Source organism: Euphorbia lathyris, chromosome 9 (genome assembly GCF_963576675.1).
Source record: "Euphorbia lathyris chromosome 9, ddEupLath1.1, whole genome shotgun sequence".
NCBI lineage: Eukaryota > Viridiplantae > Streptophyta > Magnoliopsida > Malpighiales > Euphorbiaceae > Euphorbia > Euphorbia lathyris.
The window spans coordinates 34562617-34580660 of NC_088918.1; positions in this window are offsets into that span (position 1 = coordinate 34562617).

Consider the following 18044-nt stretch of genomic DNA (forward strand, 5'->3'; position numbering starts at 1 on the left):
TTGTGGCAAGAGGAGATGTGAGAATAGAAAGAGTACCTACCGAGGACAACATTGCAGATCCGTTGACAAAGCCCTTAGCCCAGAAAGTACATGATCGTCATCTAAGTTCTACTGGGAGGAGTGGTAGAAACAATTGGCTTTAGTCCAAGTGGGAGTATGTTGGGGTTTAGTGTCCTATAGACAATTGTTCTAGGATATGAACTAAATATAAATGAAGTGTTCTTTATGTCATTTGTTTTAATAAGATATGGTTTCATAACTATATAAAGGCAACCTCTTTTAAGAACTAAATAAGTCTAATAAAAGGAAATCCCTAAGTTTGTTTAAAGTGATTATAAAGTGTTCATACAAGCATGAAGTGAGACGAAACTTTATAATAAACTAATAAACTTAAAACCACCCCAAGTCAAGTAATATGTTTAGAAATAGGATTGACATATCACTGCTGAGACTTGCATGCAACAATGTCTTCTATCGAGACAGAGAGCTGATCTCACAAGCTTTAGATATGCAGATATCTGGACAGTTACATGGATCCAATGAAAGGGAGTTCATTAGGATTGGGGACCCGACTTGAGATAACAGGATGGGTAGATTTATCTTTGTCACCTGTTCATCTCATTGGTATTAATAGGTATAAGTAATCCTCAGACTCAAAGGAATGTTAATTAGTGATTCTGGATTATGAAATGTGATGCTTTGATCCTGTTGTAACACGATCCATAACAGAGATGACTCTCGGGTGTGAACGGCAGACGTTGGGTATCACATGAAGTAATTGCAGGATAGTTATACATTGGATTGAGCATTTGTCACTCCCGATAAATGGGAGATACGTCCAAGGATCGCTTGTGGAAGACTTGACTCTAAATCCTTGCAAGGTGATAGCTTAAGACTTGAAATGCAGATTTCACTTAACCTATCTAATTGGAGTTAACTCGGTCTGTACAAGTAAAACGAACGTCTCGCTATATGTGACTTGACATTATCCATAGTCATAAGATTCAGTTCAAGGATGTAGTTGATAAAGGATCGAATTATACTGTAACTAATACGGAAAGGTCAACGACAGAATCAACCTGTCTTCTTATAGCTCTGGGGGAATGTTTCGGATTTGCTAATCACATTTCGCGTACTCATTCCGTTGTGCAAAGATTAAATATAATTCTGAGAAAATTAATTTAATGGTTGCATACGGCTAGAAGCAATAAGAACCTAATGGGTCACACATAAGACTTGGAGCCCAAAAGAGAAACAGATGTTAATTAATTGATGGAAGCCCAACTGAGTCCACTAAGGCCCAGTAAATGAGGGGGGCGATTTTTGTATAGTAAAATACATAAATAATTAATTTGATTTTTAACAATTCTAATTAGATTATGATTGTGAATTAAATTAATTAAAGGATAAATAAGTTAGGAGGTTTAATGAGATTAAATTGCTCCTATTATTATCCTATAAGGTTATTATTATTATCTTTATATTTAAGATATAATTACAGATAATAAATAAGAATTTTATTCCGAATTAAATTCTTATTCAGTAACCTAATTCTATCTAACTAGGGTTTAGATACAAGAGAGTATATATACCCCCCTTATATGTAAATTTCGGTCAAGCCCTAGTCTACCGAAGAGAAGAATTTCGACCCCCCTAGTTGAGGACGAGATTATTCACCGCTTCCTTCCATTTCAATTGATTATTAATCTCTTTCTCTATTCCTTGATCTTGTGTTGATTAATTAGAGGCAATCTATTCTTGATTGCTTTCATACGGTTGAATTCTAACTTGGTTTTGAATTATGTTTTTGTCTTATGCTCGGGAACTCGAAGTAAGAGTTGTGGGCACTTTGATTGCAACGGTAGATAGAACTTCAAAAGGTATTTCCTTCTATCCCTCTTTATATGAAATAACGATTAACGGATCTTGGGTTAATGGAAAAAGGTTAAAATTTTATATTTCCGCTGCCAAACGTTTGCTTATTTTCCTTCAATGGGTATCTCCACCCATGTTCCTCATGACACATCCGTGCGCTCTGTTAGTTAAGTATCACTGCCCATTCCTCTTGGAATCCGAGGCAAAAGGTAAGCGGTTCGAATTACTATCGGGTAAGACTGTATCTCAAACCCGATACTTTGATTTTTATTTATTGGAAAAATTAGACTTGCATGATAGTATTCAACAAATTGCTGAAACTGTCGGGTGGTTCGATTTGCTGAATTTAGAACTAGACACATACCCGTCTCTAGTCCTAGAATTCTTTACTTCTTTCACTTACATTGTTGATGAGGGAGTCAGTTCCATTAAATTCCGTTTGTTCGACAATACACACACTGTCACAGAAGATTTATTTTGTGAATTGTTCGGACTTTACGGTGAGGGAATTAGTGAGTGGTTGGAAAATGTGTCTGAAAAGTCCTTCTGGTTTGAGATGTCCAGTAGCGTTGAGGCAGGGTCTAAAAAGTTATAAAAATAAATTTATCAAAGACCATGTGCTCCATCTGATGCATAAATTCATTTGCTATTCTATTACTGGCAAAGATGACAGTGATAAAATAGCAAATATCGAGCTGTTACTTCTTTATTGCTTACGGGAAGGGATTTATGTAAACCTGCCTATGGTCGTTTTTCCACCACGAATGAGGTGGTGGCTAAACAACGATCCAATCTGGGATTCGGTCACTTTGTGACTCGATTTGCCCAACATTTTGGCTATTCGTCTATGCTAACCGGTCTTATCTCTAATGGTTCTTTAACTATGGATTATAATTTTATGGTTAAATCTAACCGTATTAGCAAAGATTGGATTCTCTATACAGAAAGCGCAGATCCTCCAGAAGTAAATAGGCAAATGGCAGCAGCAAGAAGAGGAGAGTCAGACGGCGGCCCTTCAACCTCAACCGCACCACAAGGAATAAGCATGGCTCAGTTCGAGGCACTCATGGCCTTCAATGCCCGAATTGAGGCATCAAATGCTAGGATTGAGGAACAGAACGCAAGGATTGAATCCGGACTTACTCATGCCACCTCCCTTCATCAGTGAAACAGTGAACAGATAGCGAGTCTTTCTCATGACTTGCAAGGTATGCGTGTAGAGGCTTTGAAGCAGCGACAAAGGATGGATCGCTTCATTGACTATTCCGCCCGTACACACGGGTGGGATTGGTGCAATTGAGGGAGTTATTCTATCCTTATCTCTTGTCATTTATTTTACACTTTGCTTTCATGCGTTTTTTGAAGTAAATACATGCTTAAAGTGTGGGGAGGGATACAGATAGAAACAAGCTTTTATATCATGCAGTTTTAATTTTCTAGTTCAGTTTTCTTTTCCAATTTACTGTTTTCTAGCCTGGTTTTTCTTGCTTTTGTGTGTTTGTTAGTCTTGAGCTGCTTGCCTCCACTTTTGAACCTATAGCTTTGTCTCTGAAATTGTTGAAAGATTGAAGTGATTTTGAATTGATGCTTTGAGTTACTTGTGATAGTTGATAGGGTGAAATTTCATTAATTGACAGTCTGTCATCCGAATAAGTGCTTAGCAAACAAAAGGTCGAACATTTAGGAACTTTGAACAGGGACTTATTGGTTTTAAGAAGTATAATTTGTATGCATTGTCAGTATTGATCAATTTGATTGTTGGGAATCACTTGTGAACAAAATGCCATATATTGTGAGATTTTGAGCCTTACATTGGAGCACTAAAAACAGAAAATATTTGCTCAATTCGTTCTTTCTGAGAGTCATACTTGCATTGTGATTCTAATTGTCTTGTTTCACACTTGAATCAAATCCACAAGCGTCTAATTAGGAGATAAAATGATAAAAGGCACCTAGGTCTAGCCACTTATGCTACATGTCGTTTCTTTGTTTTGGCCAAAAACCCTTTTTACATTGCGTTTAGTGTAGCCCCTTTGAAGCCACTCATTCATCTGTTTCTTTCATATAGCCACATTACAAGTCCGAGCCTTCGTAAATACCCTTAACACCCATGGAATTATTCTACCCTATGTGCACAAAAAAATAACCGAGTGAGTTAATCATCTATTTTTGCTGGACCAAAAAGAAGTGTATCTGCCCAGAGAAGCAAAAACTGCTGATACAGCAACTGCTCAACGAGCAACCCCTTTTATGCTCGCCGAGCACTACCTGTTACAAAGGCAAGATTCGTAAGTTGATGTTCTGCTCGGCGAGCAAGCCCATTTCTGCTCGCTGAGCACTATTAGCAGGATAAAAAAAAAGAGAAAAAAAAAGCTAGTAAGCCCAAAAGAAGAAATCAGAGTTAGTAAAAAAAAGGATAACTCTGTACCCGACTCAAAGCTCACATGATCCACTTGTCGAAAACAAAGAGAAGAACAAGAATCGAAATATCAACTCTTTTCACCAGCGCTCAAAACACACTAGTGCCCAAAAATTGTGCATAGGATTAGAATAAATTCCATTCTAGCCCATTACTCCCCATCCATACCTTTCCTCAACCTACATTACAACCCTTGTAAAGACCTTTTTGATTAAATCCTCAATTAGATTAGAAAGTGGTGGCGATTTACGGAACTAAATGACATTTCTCGACTTTATTGCAATGTTTGTATGTGTGTGTAAACACTTGAACCCTGAGTGGAAAGAAAAAAGCTATAAAAAAACAAAAAATCTAAAGCCTTGAGAGTTCATGTCACATCCGACCCAAAAACGACCTCAATCGACATCGGGCATGAAATAGAAAGATCACAATCAACACCTAATAGTCTCCAAATTATCCAAATGTCATAAATATCACACTTTTCAAAACTTCCTCTTAGATATATTCTAAACAAATTCATATTCCTATTACATTAAAACCTCAACATATTTACCAACTTCATCATATTACAATTAAATACTAAAGTTCTAATTATAATTCTAGCAATAAGCAATAACTTCCGATCCTCGCCTAATCGGGGGTAACCTTCTCTACATCCTGTACTTTCTTACCTAAAAATATTAAAACATTTGAAAACATGAGACAGAAATATCAGTAAGCAATTATCAACTACATAAAGTACTTATATTCAAAATAACTATATATATATATTTTAAATTCTCAAAATGCATCACATAAAATTCATATTCTTAAAAATGATCTTTTTATGGATTAAGCCATAAGAAAATACTCAAAATAATACCTTTAACCAAATATGCAATTTAAAATATCAAGCTTGTTATCATTTCTCAAAATACCACACATAGTCAAAACGTAAATCACTGTATTAAAACACTTAATATAAAACTCACATCCAAAATAGCTATATATATTTTATTTGTTTAAAATCTCAACTATACAAAATAATTAGGTTTGCAATTAACTATTTGCTCAAATCAACTGTAAATCAATAAATACTTGATAAATCGTATTTCGATAAATACTCCATAAACCGTATCTCAATAAATATTTCAGAAACCGTATATCAATAAATAATTCGTAAACTGTATCCATCCGAGAGATAATCCCCGTATGTATCAACCCCCACAATATAATAGAATCGAGATATCTCATAATTTTCCTAGCCCGCATGGTCTTACTCAACACTTCTTTGCCATGCCCGATAGGTCTTTCAACTGTGTACACATGCCGTATTTCTCACTAAATACGGACTTTAATTAGAGTCACCTATCCGGATTACTCTTGATGGATACTAAAAACATTATAATTTCATAATATAACTTAAAATTAGAAATATATCATAAATCAACATCATAAAGTTTCCAAGTACTTTTCTCAATCAATTTCCAAAATATTTAATCATACTTCATTATTGAACTAAAATCACCAATAAATAATTTATTGATATATTTATCAATAATAACATCAATTTCTTAAAACCAAGGACATAAAATCATCATATATATATACTTCATCTCAATAAACCATAATTTCATAAAAGCTACTATTGTAACAATCTTTAATTAAAACTAAAATTTACTTTGAGAAGTAAATTTATAGAAAATCGCTTGATATATACTTATACATTTGTTCATAAATCAATTATCAATAAAGTTTCTCAATATACTTCTTTTCTTTAAATTCAACTCTTCAAAATATCAAATCTTACACAACTAGTAATCAAATATATTAAAGTTTATCAAATCAAAATCCAAATCATGTATATATAATTATATATTATAGGTTAAAATTAACATGCAAATACATATATAATTACTTTGAACTTAACTTTAAGCTCATGTTAAAAACTAATTCATAGAAACTCCAATTAATCAAATGCATGTCAAAAATCACCACAAAAATTCAATTTTCTGAAAAATATAGAGTTATATATACATAAAAACTCAAAAGGGTAGTTAATAATTACTTACTTGAGCCATAATTGAGAAAATAAACACATTAAGCTTCAAATTTTCCCCTCTAATCTGTCTAGCTCGAACACATGGTAGAAATTTCCAAATCAAAATCACACTGACCACAACGGTTCAATCTCTAGATATCAAGGTATGATCAAAGCTTGGTGATTTTGAATGTATGAAGAAGAAATGAGAGATGAAGATCAACATATGTGAATTATGGAGCTCGAAAATTACAGCTCAAAATCACTAATATAGAGGTCTAGTTTTGTGGGATTTGTGTTCCCAATAAGGGAAAATTTCTCTTTTGATCCCTCTAAACTTTAACTTCTTTTAAAACCTACCCTAAACTTTTAATTTTACACTTAAAGTATGAAATTGGCTTCCAAACTATATCCATAATACCCAATTAACTCTCTAATCAATAAATAAATATAATGTAACATAATATTAGGGTATAATAACTAAAATTAGGGACACGGATGTGACAGTTCACCTTGTGAGGTTCTACAGTGGTTCCGACTTTCATTATTAGGATTTATTGTACAGTGCAATACTCTTTGAGAAAATTGAAACCTAAAGACCAAGTTCGACCACGTCCTAAATAGTCGATCATTTTTTGCTTTGCATGAATAAGGATGGTAGAATGTCAAGTGAAATTAATCCTGTCATTTAATCACAGTAGCTTAATTGTCTGATATTTGATTTTGTCTTGATCTGGACACTTGCTTGAGGACAAGCAAGGTTTTGAGTGGGGGGAGTTGATACGTGTTGGTCCCTTATAACAGTGCAAGTATAGTTCCAAGGGGGGGTTAGGAACTATTTAAACTTTTTCTTAAGTTTGGGCAAACTTCTTTTCTTAAGAGAAAAGGTTTTAACAGCGGCGCTGAGTGATCAGTAAGATACTGGCTTAGTCAACTGGTGACTAGGTCAGTTTCTTGACTTGAGTCAGGAGATAGCACTTAAAGTCTATTCCTGAGCTCAGATGTTCGATGCGCACAACTCAGCTTGACCTTTTTACTTGGTCAGTTTTGGTTATTTAAGCAAGCAATATATATAAGGAGTTTAAGGTAAGAAATACGTTACTCAGCAGATTTATCCAGGTTCGGCTTCTTCTAAGCCTACGTCCTGTCCCCGGAACATGTTCCGAGATTTCAAATCCTCTACTGAGCTCTTTAAAGGTAGAGCCTCAAACCTTTTACAATCTTAGCAACTGAGTATAACAAGAGTACCTTCCTCTATACCTCTACTCAATCCTAATCTCTTGCTGAGTACTATAACCGAGTACTCAGCCTCTCCTTTCTAATCTCTAGAAATGATAAGTGTTTGTCCTAAACAATGATTTGCTAAGACACCTTAGATGATTGAATAATCACTCTAGACTTTTACAAAAAAAAAAATTGAATGTAGTGTAAGATTGCTTTGCTTTTTGCTTGCAGAACTTTGCGTAGATATTTGGTCCTCGTAATGGCTTGATCAAGTTCTGTAAGTATTGAAGCTTCTGATGGCACTCTATTTATAGAGACGTCTGGGCATCGGTCATTTTGAATTTCGAAATAACTGTTGGAGGGAAACGGCTTCCTGTCGTTGTCATCCTGACTTGCTCAGAACTCTCGGCCAATCAGATTTGTGTATCTTCTGTCCTCGATCAGCTCAGCAGAATGTCTCACTACTTATGGTAAAGTCAACTGGACAGCATACTGTGTCGTCTGAACTTTACCCGAAGTGGAAATACTTTGTCTGGAAGTTTTCCTTAGCCAGCTGCTGTCTTGTACGTTTGTCGAATCTACTCAGCAGCTTCCTCTTGAAGTTGTTCCCGAAGGTCTTCCAGATCCTTCGATTGCTGAGTTGCGTTTTGTACACAGCGACATCGTTTTGGCTAACGCGGGCCGAGTTGTACTGAGTTGTTTGACTTGGGCTTTGACACTTGTATTGGGCTTGGGCCTTTTAATTCTTGTGTCTTATAAACAATTTAACTCAACATTTGAACAAACACATTAGTAGAATAAATCAAAGCATTTAAACTTGGCATATTTGGCTTGACTGATGAAGATGCCGTTCTTTCCTTGTTTAATTTGAAGACCGAGGAAGAAGTTGAGTTCTCCCATCATGGACATTTCAAACTCAGTCTGCATTTGTTTGCTAAACTCCTTGCACATTGATTCGTTAGTTGCACCAAATATTATATCATCAACATAAATTTGGGCCAGCAGGGTATCTTTACCCTTTCTCTTAATGAATAAGGTTGTATCAGCTTTGCCCCTGACATAATTTCTAGTCAGCAGGAAACTGGTCAGCCTCTCATACCAAGCACGTGGTGCTTGCTTGAGGCCGTACAGAGCCTTTTTGAGTTTGTAAACGTGGTTTGGGAATTTAGGGTCCTCAAAACCTGGAGGTTGATTAACATAAACCTCCTCGTTTATAACTCCATTAAGAAATGCACTTTTGACATCCATTTGGAATAATTTAAAGTTCATGTAAGATGCATATGCACATAATATCCTAATAGCTTCTAGCCTTGCCACTGGGGCAAAGGTCTCACCGTAGTCAATACCTTCTTGCTGACTGTAGCCCTGAGCTACAAGCCTTGCTTTGTTCCTGACTACATTCCCTTGTTCATCCATCTTGTTCCTGAAGACCCATCTTGTTACAATGGTCTTTTGACTCTTTGGATGAGGCACTAGCTCCCATACATCGTTTCTTCTGAATTGATCGAGCTCCTCTTGCATTGCGTTCATCCAGAATTCATCTTCCTCAGCATCAGTGAAGTTCTTAGGTTCCTGTACTGAGACGAAGGCTACATTGCTGAGGTACTTCCTGAGTTGATTCCTCATCATCAGGGTATTCCCAGCAGAATCAAGGATTGCACTTTCTGAGTGCCCTCTTGGAATCCTTATCTCTTTAGTTAGATTTATGTCTTGTGCTGTCTGTGTTTCAACAATCTCTGCAGAAGTAGATGGGTCAGTAAAAGTAATCTTAGGTTCACTCTTACTCTTGGTCAGCCTTTTCATGAATGACTCAGTAGCTGGTTCTTGGTCAGCGGTTACTGAGTGTGGATCATCTTCGGTCAGCGGCTGGTATCTACCTGCAGGGTTAGTTTCGTCGAACTCCACATGTACTGACTCTTCTAGAACTTGAGTTCGCTTATTAAAAACTCTGTATGCTTTGCTGTTTGTTGAGTAGCCCAAAAAGATAGCCTCATCATCTTTTAAATCAAACTTTGCTAAGCTATCTTTGGTATTTAAAATAAAACATTTACAGCCAAAGGCACGAAAGTATCCAATGTTGGGCTTTCGTCCTTTCCAAAGTTCATAGGGGGTTTTCTTTAATATAGGTCTAACTAGAGCCCTATTAAGAATATAGCACGCTGTGTTAACAGCCTCTCCCCAAAAATACTTTGGAAGCCTATGCTCATCCAGCATTGTCCTGGCTATTTCAACCAGAGTTCTGTTCTTCCTTTCAACAACCCCATTTTGTTGAGGTATTCTAGGAGCAGAAAAATTATGGTCAATGCCGCTGGCTTCACAGAATTCAACAAACTTTTGATTTTTGAATTCTCCACCATTATCGCTACGGATGTGAGCTAATTTTAGGTCTTTATCATTTTCAATTTTTCTAACCAAATTTGAAAATGTCTCAAAGGTCTCATCCTTGATGGTCAGCAAGATAACCCACGTGTACCGAGAGAAGTCATCTACAATGACCAAGGAAAATCTTCTTCCACCCAGACTCAGCGGCTGGACTGGACCGAAGAGATCCAAGTGTAGTAACTCTAACGGACGCTTAGTTGAGACAATGTTTTTGCTGTGAAAAGATTGTTTGGTTTGTTTTCCAACTTGTTAAGTTCAGGCAGTCCCTCAACCAATTGTTTTCTTGCTAGTTTGGCCAGGAGGTCCATGCTTACATGACCAAGTCTCCTGTGCCATAGCCAGGAATTCTCTTCCTTTGATACTAAGCACACAGTTTTTGAAAACTTTTTCTCTAAGTCTAGCATAAAGACATTATCTATGCGAGGGGCAGTTAAGATTAACTCATTTGTTTTACCCTCGTATATTTTACATCCAGAAGCATCAAATATAACTTTTCTCCCATTGTCACATAGCTGAGCTACGCTGAGTAAGTTATATTTGAGTCCGCTGACTAGGGAGACAGATTCAATAGTAGGATTACCTCCAATGGTTCCTGACCCTACTATCTTACCCTTCTTGTTGTCTCCAAAACTTACACTTCCTCCTCGTTTACGCTCAAACGTGATGAACTGAGTTTCATCACCAGTCATATGCCTCGAGCATGCGCTGTCAATATACCACATCTTTGACTTCTCGGCACATCTCAGGCTTACCTGCATTGTAACTAGTTACTTTTAGGTACCCAATTCTTTTTGGGTCCTTGCTTGTTAGGTGCAACAGGTAAAGCATCATATTTTATTTTATGGCGACATACTTGGACAGTATGGCCATTCTTTCCACAGAAGTCACAGCTGACCTTCTGTTTAGGATGTTTCACTGACTTGTCAGCACCCCAGTGCTGAGCGTGCCAGCACACCTTAGTGGTGTGTCCTTTCTTCCCACAAAAGTCACACTGGACTTTTCGTTGGGGATTCCATCTCTGCTGAGTACCTTGGTACTGAGTTCTCAGAGGAATGTTTCTTTTATTTGGAACCATTAATTGGTTCTGGATGGTTGTGACGTCCTTTCTCAGTTTCTTTGAAACTGATTGGACTTCAGAGACAGACTCATGTATGATCTTCATGTTATCATGCAGAGTTGAATTGTCCTGAAGAAGGAATCTGAGGTCACTCAGTTTGACCTCTTCCACTTCGTCACAGCGTCTGCTGAGTGCTCTAACTTTCTTATTACACTTCTTGACAAGTGTGTAGAGATCACTCAGGGCATTAACCATATCGTTTCTGAGCTGGGGAAGAGTAATTACCTCATTTGATTGCTCATCGTCATCTGATGCGACGGATAGGTCAGCATGCTCAGAATCGCACGGCTCAGCAAGTTCGTGAGCCATGAAGCATATCTTCGCTGACTCGGTGGCCTCAGTTTCTGTAGATGAAGACTCATCACTGTCGCTCCATGTAGCTAACATTGCCTTTTTACCGCTCTTCTTGTCCTTCCTCAGTGTGGGGCAGCTTGACTTAATATGGCCGGTTTGATGGCACTCAAAGCATGTAATGGGCTTTGAGTTGTCCTTTTTGTATTTGTTGTCGCTTGAGTCAGCTTTATACTTATCAAACTTTCTGTAAGGCTTCTTAGAATATTTGTCATTCTTCCTGAATAGCCTTTTCATCTTCCTTGTGAATATGGCCATCTCCTCATCATCAGTTGAGCTCCCGTCAGTGGAGTCAGCTTTCATGACAAGGGATTTCTGCTTCTTGTCTTTAGATTTTTCCTTCACCTCGAAGTTTTTCATAGATATCTCATGGGTCAGCAACGAGCCGATGAGTTCGTCATATTTGTAGGTGGTTAAATCCTGAGCTTCCTCAACAGCTGTCTTCTTTGCTTGCCAGTCTTTAGGAAGACTCCTGAGTATCTTTTTGACTTGTTCTTCCTCAGTGAAGATTTTCCCAAGTCTCTTGAGCTCATTAATGATGTTGGTAAACCTTCCATTCATGTCTGAAATGCCCTCATCATTGTTCATCTCGAACAGCTCGTACAGTCTCATCTGCTGATTCACCTTGGACTCCTTTACTTTATTAGTTCCCTCGTAGGTGACTTCCAGCTTTTTCCAGATCTCTTGTGCCGACTCACAACCTGAGATTTTATTATATTCTGCAGCATCGAGCGCACAGTGAAGCATATTGATAGCCGAAGCGTGATTTTGAAGCTTCTTAAGATCATCCTCTGTCCATTTGGCCTCAGCTTTTACAACTGTTTGGCCAGCCACAACTTCGACAGGTACAAATGGGCCTTGAACTATAGATAGCCAGGCACTCATATTTGTAGCATGAATGAAGTTTTTCATCCTATTCTTCTAGAAGGTATAGTTAGACCCGAAGAATAGGGGAGGCCGAGTGATGGACAGCCCCTCAGGCAGTATCTGAGTTGTTTGGTTTCCTGGGAGAAACCGAGTACTGTTTTCGCCCATGGTAGGGATCAGCTTAAGGTTGTTAGACCTTTTACAGAGAGATTTTAGGCTCTGATACCACTTGTTGGTCCCTTATAACAGTGCAAGTATAGTTCCAATGGGGGGTTATGAACTATTTAAACTTTTTCTTAAGTCTGGGCAAACTTCTTTTCTTAAGAGAAAAGGTTTTAACAGTGGCGCTGAGTGATCAGTAAGATACTGGCTTATTCAACTGGTGACTAGGTCAGTTTCTTGACTTGAGTCAGGAGATAGCACTTAAAGTCTATTCCTGAGCTCAGATGTTCGATGCGCACAACTCAGCTTGACCTTTTTACTTGGTCAGTTTTGGTTATTTAAGCAAGCAATATATATAAGGAGTTTAAGGTAAGAAATACGTTACTCAGCAGATTTATCCAGGTTCGGCTTCTTCTAAGCCTACGTCCTGTCCCCGGAACACGTTCCGAGATTTCAAATCCTCTACTGAGCTCTTTAAAGGTAGAGCCTCAAACCTTTTACAATCTTAGCAACTGAGTATAACAAGAGTACCTTCCTCTATACCTCTACTCAATCCTAATCTCTTGCTGAGTACTATAACCGAGTACTCAGCCTCTCCTTTCTAATCTCTAGAAATGATAAGTGTTTGTCCTAAACAATGATTTGCTAAGACACCTTAGATGATTGAATAATCACTCTAGACTTTTACACAAAAGATATTGAATGTAGTGTAAGATTGCTTTGCTTTTTGCTTGCAGAACTTTGCGTAGATATTTGGTCAGCGTAATGGCTTGATCAAGTTCTGTAAGTATTGAAGCTTCTGATGGCACTCTATTTATAGAGACGTCTGGGCATCGGTCATTTCGAATTTCGAAATAACCGTTGGAGGGAAACGGCTTCCTGTCGTTGTCATCCTGACTTGCTCAGAACTCTCGGCCAATCAGATTTGTGTATCTTCTGCCCTCGGTCAGCTCAACAGAATGTCTCACTACTTATGGTAAAGTCAACTGGACAGCATACTGTGTCGTCTGAACTTTACCCGAAGTGGAAATACTTTTTCTGGAAGTTTTCCTTAGCCAGCTGCTGTCTTGTACGTTTGTCGAATCTACTCAGCAGCTTCCTCTTGAAGTTGTTCCCGAAGGTCTTCCAGATCCTTCGATTGCTGAGTTGCGTTTTGTACACAGCGACATCGTTTTGGCTAACGCGGGCCGAGTTGTACTGAGTTGTTTGACTTGGGCTTTGACACTTGTATTGGGCTTGGGCCTTTTAATTCTTGTGTCTTATAAACAATTTAACTCAACATTTGAACAAACACATTAGTAGAATAAATCAAAGCATTTAAACTTAGTGTGTTTAGAATATATATTTCAATTATACTTAAACAATTTTGTCAAATCAAAATTATGTGGAAAGGTGTTTCAACAATATGTCCCAAATATATAGTGTTTTCAATGTAGTTTAGCCCCATTTTATATGCGTGTTCAGCCTCTATTGCTCAGTTTATGGTACGTTTCATCTATTTGTCGTCTAACGAGTGTTTTGAGTTGTTTCAGGGGTAAATGCACGAGAAACGGAGCAAAACAGAGAGAATCGTATATTTCACTACCTTCTCGGCGAGCAGGCAATGGAGTGCTCGGTGAGCACCACGGGCAGCCACGATCTCACCTCGACAGGCACTCGCTGCTCTGCGAGCAAAGGCATTCCTGCTCGGCGAGCAGAGACTCGAGATACATTTGGGCCAGAACTCGTGGGCCGGAATCCCGACCCGAATCAGCTTTTAACGCTCCAAGTCGACTAGAATATCTATACTGACTCAGAAACGAACTGGAGGACTATAAATAGGGGCAAAAAACTATGTTGAGGGAGGAAATTGATTATTCAGGATGTAGTCGATTCAGTAGCTCAGTTTTAGATTAGGTTTTAGTATTGTTTTTCCAGCTTCTTAGATTAGGTTTAATTATGTAATTTCGTTTATCACAATTGACGGAAGAAGATCTTCATCTTCTAATTTATAATCGGAATCGGCAGAATGGGTTTTGGATTTCTATCTCTTCGCCTATTTATCTTTTGCTTTTATAAATTATCGTAGATGTTTTCCATTAATCTCACATGCCTATTTCTTGGATTGGTTTGTCTATGAACCGATCCCCATCCAATTCGGGATGGGGATGAAATTGATTGTATGAATATGTATGATTAGGGAACTAGGGCCTTTGATTGAACAGATTATGCATGCTTAATGCCTAGATGATGTTAGGAACATGATTTATGCTAGAATGAACATTGATAATGATCAACTAGCCTGTTTATGTATATAATTTGCTTAATGCCTGTGACCCTGACATTAAATATGACTATAGATAGACGAGAACCTGATCACGAAATTGTCTATGCTGAACCTGTGTAAATCTGACCTCGCTAGAGACCACTAGGAGTGCGGCTTTGTGGCTGGGCTACGACTTTAGCCTTAGTTGCCAAGGAACCTAATGCTTTGCATGACCTATGGTATATGCCTAATCAAGCCATCACCCGAATGCATGTGAATAGGTTAGGCAAATCCCGTACAAATTTGTCTTTCTCATTAGGGCAATTACCGTCAAATCACTGGTAATACATAAATCCGAATTCACTGAACCCATACATAGGATTTAATCAAGGAATTCCTAAACCTAGATTATGCCATCCGTTAACTCACCTTCTCCATGTTAATTGTTCGCTTTATTTTATTAAATTATTGCTTTCAATTCGTCTACTTAATTACCCAAAACCCCAAATCATTATTCAACCCTCTAAATAGTTAGATTAACCTAGGTAGATTTACTAATTATAACAAATAGTCTTTGTGGTTCGATCTCGTGCTTAGCACAATATTACTTGTTGCGATAGGATACACTTGTCTTATTAAATGCTATATATTTTACGAGCATCAATACTCTTCCCTTTCTTACTACGGAGGGGCGGAGGAACATTTGTCTGACCATCTCTAGCACAGTAAGATAGTTCCACCGGGGAGGATATTTTATTAGAAGCTCGCAACTGTCCTTCTTCAATCAAATCCTTTGCTGGCTTCCAAGTGCTCGAGTTATAAGGGTCTTCGTTCCAAGTGGTTTAAAAAGGAAATCATTGGTATAGACCCCTTCGGGAATGGCAACGTCACCCTTCAACCATAATCACTTTGGTTTGAAGTCGCAACTGGCCTCCTTCAATCAGATCTTTTGCTGGTTTCCAAGTGCTCGAGTTACAAGGATCTTCATTCTATGTGGTTTAAAAAGGAAAATCATCGGTGTACACCCTTTCAGGAATGGCAACATCACCCTTCAACCATAACCACTTTGGTTTAAAGTCCTTCATGATCTACATCTTGCCAGATAGAAAAGCCCTTAGTGACTGCTCATTTTCTAGTAGATCATGTTGTTCGTTGTCTTCTTTATGGGCTTCTAGCATGATCGAAACAAGGGTCCGGTTAGGTTAATATCCGAATCTTCATAGATCTTGACAAAAGATAGAAACTTCATCCAAACATTCAGAGATATTTGACAGGGGCAAAGGTCAAACTCCTTCAGCACGTTCAACATCCCATCGGAAAGAGGAAACCCTAGCCCCCACTTCAAAAGGATCGTAAACACCCCCAACCAAGTACTCGTGAGAAGTAAAAAATACCCTCTGCTCCTCACAAAGAAGGCAGGCGTCCATCTTATTTAATTCTAGATAAAAGGTCACAACCCTTATCAATTCCTTGGTGATCGGGGTTGAAGGCTGGTCATAAATCAATGGGTTCACTTTCTTGGAGGAGGCACTTTTTTTGTGATTTAGGTTTTTAGCATCCTCGATAGACTTTGTTTTTCAAGGAGCCATTATTGTATTTTGTATATTTAAGAAAGGGGTTGAATCTTCAGGATTTTCGAAGTGGAGATATTTTGGAATTCTTTCTTCTCAAACTTTCCATACTACAAAGAAAGTAAAAAAGAAAGAGAAGCGAAAACTTATTGTTTCAAAATCTTGAGAAATTGGTAAAGGTAAACGAGAGAAAGCAGAAAAGCCCTTTGAAGCTTCTCCTCCTTCTTTAATAGGCATTTAGGGGAAGACGATGAGACCACACAATTAGTAATGAGATTTTTAATCATTACATTATATCGAAGAAATCTAAAATTCAAAAATGACGATAATTAATGGCATTGATTAACGAGAAACAACACGATGAAACGACACATGTCAAACATTCAAAGCGTCAGCCGTAAATACTGTAAAGATGATATCACATCTCAGTTTCATGTAGCATGCAAGTAATCAACGCCACTATTTCACGTTTCCACCTACTTCCCCTTTAAGACAAAAAAAAAAACATCCAAAAATATGTCAACAAAAGATTTCTCAAAACAGATAAAGGCTTTCAACAATTAAACTGAATGGTAACTTCATCCAAATCACAAGAGAAAGCTCATTCTCACCTAAACGCTGCCATCGACCTTACACGGACCCAAGCCCATAAGGATTCGACCTTCAGTCAACAAAGCCCTAAAAGTGCTTCGTTCTGGAGATTTCGAATAGGCACATCTCATATTATACAATTTATAATAATACACGTGGATCAATAAAACACTTTTTCCTTAATAGTAACCGACGGAGCCACCTAGACTAGTCAAATGAGACCTCAAGGTCACACACATTCCTACTTGTGCCCACGTTGTGATTCGCAAAATCACATGTGCTACCGGTATAACTGTTTCTCATTAACAACAAGCTCTCACCATTGACCGACTGCTATGTAGATCTTTCCCCTCATTTTAGACGCACACTCTTATTCTCCTATAAATACAAGGTACACACTATACTGAAAGGTACTTAATTCCTTCCTTCTACTCATATAAGCTTTACATACTATTTAGTAACCTTTCTTTTCATTGATTTGGGAATTGGAACGGGCTCACACGTCCTGACCCCTTCTTAATCATTTATTTATCTTATTTCAAACACCAAAAAATCTCGTCAAGCTCAGTTAAAATTACATCACATCACATCTATCAACAACTAACATCCACATTTGTAACACCCTTGATAAAGTGTTTTCAACTTACCCAGAATCATCCTTACCTTTTTTTGTTTTCTAGAGATAACATCTCCCTTTCAAATTCAATCAACAGCCACAAACCTAAACTTCTTAGATGAACTTAAGATGAATTCAATCAACAGCCACAAACCTAAATCTCTTAGATGAACTTAAGATCATAACTTAAAAGCTCTGATACCAATTCCTTAGTTTATTAGGAAGAAAAAGTATTCTGAAATTTTTAGGAAACACAACAAGTTATTGCAACTCTTATTCATACCTAATTAGACAATACTGATACCTATTTATAGGCTTACAAAAAACAGAATTGAGAAAATCAAGCAGCTATATTATGAAGTTTATATTGAAAAAACAATCAAAACCACTTGAACTAACAACTTAACAAATAATTGAAGATTAAAGCAACAATATCTCCAAACCTAGTTTGTTTCAAAACTCAATAAGCACCCATCGGTCACCAGAAAATTTCAATTAAACATCCATATAGATATTGAAGCACCCATGTCAATAAATCTTGTATCGTTACATTGCATATAGGCATAACCTGTATTTGGTATTTGTTTTCTTTGAGCTGAGTAAC